Below are 4,866 nucleotides of genomic sequence, written 5' to 3'. Positions count from 1 at the left end.
TATTTAGCTATTTGTCTCTATTTACATACAATATTTTGACAAAAAAAAAAATAAATAAAAATGTCACACATAGTAACAAGGCTGGTACGAATTCCGCATATTTGGCTTCCCTTCGTTGAATGAAATTGACTGCATCGTCGCTGCTACACAAGGCGTACACCGTTTCGGTTGTTGTGGCGTTGTAAAAAAAAAGTATTTTATATGTCAAAAAAATATATATATCTATTTACACGTGTTATTTCTTACATGCTTAGAATTCCCTTCCTGTTTAGCGGCTGCGGCTGTCATTGTCATAAACTCAGCTAGCTAATTCAGCTAAAAGTATAGCTAAAATTCATATGTAGTAGGTACATACATATATTTTATATGAAGTGTTTATTTAAAACTATCGAGCATTAGCCAATGCAAAAATAGCATTAAAAAGCAAAACGGGTTGCAAAGTAAAAAGTCATAGTTTATGCAGAAACGACTGGAGAGCAGAACCCTAAGACATTTTGTATATCTTAATAATGAAAATTTCCCTAAAACTCGCCCAACTAACCGTCCTTGGGTTTTGAGCTGATTTGAAGTTTGAAGTCTCTTGCTGATCTGGAAGGTGGTTAACCATTTATTGCAAGATTTGACCCAAAGGAACATACATACAAAGTAAGCTAAAAAATATTAGCTTGTAAATTAAGGCTGCATTTCGGCAGATTTCAACAAAGTTGCATGAAAAATTCAAACCTTTTTAACAGAATATTGAGAAAAAATGGTGGTGCGCAGTTTTGCAACCCACTAATTATTAAAGCGCAAGTAAGCAAGGACTTGGCGTTGGCAGTTTTTTTTTTTGTTGACGGTGTTAGGCATTTTTCCCGTACAAAGTATGATCTAGAATTTATTTACACACACTTCAAACTTGCTTTTTATAAAATTGAATGGGGTACTTAAAATTTTTTCTAAGGAACCTAATTTAAAAGCTCGAACTTTTGCATAAACTTTGTCGTTTTTTGGGAATCTAAAGGGGGAGTGAATTGAATCTGCGACATATCCTTCGCGAACGGAAACCTCGCTAACTGCCCATCAAGGCTTAGTGGTCTCTGTCAACAGGCGCGTGGCGGTATACCCTTGCTGAAGGCTGAGTTCCCGTAGTTGGAGTGAACTCAGGCTGAACAAGACGCACTCTGATGAACGCTCAGCATGACACGAACTTTCTGACGTGTAGAAATTAATGTACGGGACCCCAATATTCGCGAAAACGCACCGACAAAATCTAGAAGCGTCTGTCCCATATTGGCCGGTAGGAATAATTTCACTTGACAGCTAATATAAAGTGCAGTATCCGGCAAACAGGATGCTAAAATGTCCGGAGGCCCTATCGTTGGAGTGGTGACAACAGGCTCCAGCGGTCGAAGTGGAACCGTTGCCCATTTAAGTGTCTGCCCCGAGCTTGAATGATAGGCGAGCTATATTGTGGGAAACCCATTGGCTAAGCAGCAGAGGTGCCAATCTGAAAGTGCCGAGTCGACATCCGAGGATCGCCAAATTCACTCACTGCTGCACTCGCAGGATGAGGAGAATCGCAATTGGGTGGACTCCCATCCGCTCAGTAAGCTCAGTTTGGGATCGGACAATTCGTTGCGATCGGCTACAATCGAAGGTGTTAAGGTGCCTCAAGGTCTTGCCAAAACCTATAACGAGAAAGACAAGGAGCGTAAGAGGAAGATGGGGTACAAAAACACTCATAAATTCCACCAGAAACTGCAAGACTCCGCCACTCTGACGCCAAGAGACAAGGCTCTTCAGAAGAAGCACGCCTATACTGTACAGAAGTATGAGAGGGTCCGTGAGGAAATGAGGTGGCTGACTCTGAAAAAGCCACTAGTATCAAAAAAGGAGCTGCGGTAACCAAGCCCACTTTTGAGGGCGATAGCAGTCGCAGTCACTGATATCCAAAGTGCCGAAGTGGACCTCATTCTCGCCGCCGAAACTCCATGTCACAATCATAGACCGATACCACCGGAACGGAATATTCCAACGGACAAATGGTGGCTCATGGAAGAAAAGATCCAGCGTACCAACAACAAAACATTGTTATGTTTGATGATGCCAAGTGGCGGAAGGGAGTCAAAGTTCTTGGATGCGGTAAAAAGTAGCCAATCGACGTCCTAAAAACCTGCGACCGCAACCAAGATGAACTTTGGACCAGCGCACGACTTGAGATTATTCCGGTCTCGGAGGTGCCATCCCGTACGAAAGTGCGAGTGTGGATCTCGCCCGCCTTGTGGAGGACCGGCGACTGTACGATTTTATGAGGCATATCGGTATTCAATTGAAATTGAATAACAACTTATTTGAATTAGTATGGCGAAAGCACTACCACTGACGGAACAGAGGCACAGACTATTTTTTCATGTTCTCTGTATTCTACGTTCTCTGAGCAAACAAGTAAGTTAACAAAGCATGGCATCAGAGGTAGCCGAGTAGTTAGAACTATTGTATGAACTACAACTCAGTGGTATCCAGGTTCGATCGCGATTCCGAGAATCAATTTTAATTTCATTAAAAATAAATAAAATTAGCGATTGAAGGATTTTAAAGATTGAAAAAAAGTTGCTATCTGTGGAATTCGGACTCAGGACCTGGCGGATCTCTTAATCCACAATACAGCCGTCAGTTAGGGTACAATTTTGATCAGATCAACTGCGTCGCTTAATCCGGATTAACGTTACCATCTGCCTATGCTATAAGAAAATGTTTTAGATTTATTTTTCGGAAATTTACACTTCGATTGATTGAAATTTTTTTGTTTTACTTGGGCCAGAATTTAAAACGCCCAGCTAAACCATGGTTAAATTAAACGTAATACAAATGCGAATTCGTTAGCCAAAAAAAATTAAATTTAACCAATTTTTAACTTCAGAGGCACGCAGGTTTTAAACTCTGGCTAATTTAGTGACGTGAATATAGAAACGGTAGTAAAACTCTAGTGAGTAGTTAAATGCGCGCTGTGAATGCCGCCCTTATTGACTTATTGTGCTTGTTGTATCAATGAAATTGGTTTCTGATTTTATCACGAAAAAAGTATGCTTTAAAAATAGACATTTAAAATATACGTTCTCCCATTTCATGTCCTAGAAAATAATTTGATTTGTGGCTGCCAAACTTCGAAATTCAATATCAAAAAAGTTATTTGATTTATTTACGTAATTGGCTTTCGACAACTTATTTTATGGCAATACTTGTACAAAATGTTCGCCGGATGGTCGTGATTTATCAGAATTGTATGTAAGCTTTTGATTGACTACCAAAAGTCAGATATAATAGGACGGCAAAAATACTAAGGCTGCGTTTCTTTATACATTCCGGATAATCGCATTTCACAGCCGGAATAAACAGAATGCTTTTGAAATATACGTTAACATATCATCAGGAACGTTCTAAAGAATAAGTAAACAAAAAAGTTTATTCCAAACGTTCAGAATGAATAAAGAAATTCAGCCTAAAACTTTCCTTTCGGAATTACTTTTCAAACAATATACATATAATATTTACATATATAAATATGCATGAATATGAGTACTTTTGCATCAGTTCAGGAAAAATTTATGTAAATCGTATTCGTGCTTGAGCTATTGCGTGCCGCGTTTGCACCTTTACTTTTATGATAGAAACAAGGCTCATATATGTACGTTTGTTGGCAGAAACGTATGTATGTACATATGTATGTATGTATGTATGTATGTATGCATGTATACATATATCGCTTACTCGCAAATCAATCTCCTTTCAAATTACTACATATATAAAATGAATTGATATTTATTTGGCATCTATTTGAAAATGCATTTACCGCGAAACATTGATTGCAGTGAGACGGCTAATGCCGGAAATGTAATAAAAATCATTAAAGACATGTGGTGATTTGAAGTGCATATGACGTCGTGATGTGTTAAAAGCGTTAATGGGAAAAGCAATTTTCAAAAACAATTTAATGGCAAAAAAAGAAAACACGCATACTTTATACATACATATACGCATACATACATATACACATATCGTCGTTACCTTAATATAGAAAGGCCATAACTTATTTTCCTTCGAAATTTTGTTTTGTACAAAAGTCGACATATTACTCACTAAGGACCTAAAAATAATCTTAAAATAACACCTACATCAATATATCAGTTTCTGCGCCTATTAAAAGAAGAATTTCGTAACTGAAAAGCTTTAGTTTTTACAAAGTTTCATAACTTCTCTGCAAAGAAGAAGGCCTTTTTATATTAAGGTACCGATATGCTCCTTCCCAAAAATTTATCCCAGCAAACCAGCGAAGTCTGCAGGGTGTATGTTGAGGACTTTCTGTGCGGTGCCCTGAAGCCTAGTGTGAAGTCCAAAATGAGCAATTCCGCCGGAGAAAGGGACCTTTTCTATACATACAAAATAAGTATACCTATGTATATCACTTCTTGAGGCAGTGATATTGGATTTGCAGACAGCATTCTCAGATAATCCGCAAAGACTCCGTGCTGACGCCTCCATGTGCCTATAAATTCTTGAAAAGGACTCGTTAAAACAGCTGAAAAAAATTTCGGTGGTATGTTTTGGGATTGCTTTCGTGCTACGGTGATGGTCCGAAGAGATTTTTCGAAATGTTCCTAATTTTATTTATTTTCTTTCTTCTATTGAAAAAACCCATAAAGTAAAAAAAAACAAAATAAAAAGCCAGAAATAATGTAAATATTATATTTTTAGTTTTCTTATTTATAGTTGATATTTATAGTTTTTATTTTCATAATTTAAGTTCTTTAGAATAAAAGAAACATTCCTATATATTAATTGGTCTTTAATCAAGCACTTTAAGGCTAAAAGTTGTTTAAAATATGCGGC

The sequence above is a fragment of the Rhagoletis pomonella genome, unplaced genomic scaffold (assembly GCF_013731165.1).
Source record: "Rhagoletis pomonella isolate Grant_MI unplaced genomic scaffold, Rhpom_1.0 Rhpom_scaffold_00005, whole genome shotgun sequence".
Classification (NCBI taxonomy): domain Eukaryota; kingdom Metazoa; phylum Arthropoda; class Insecta; order Diptera; family Tephritidae; genus Rhagoletis; species Rhagoletis pomonella.
Note: the sequence above shows the minus strand (reverse complement) of the source record.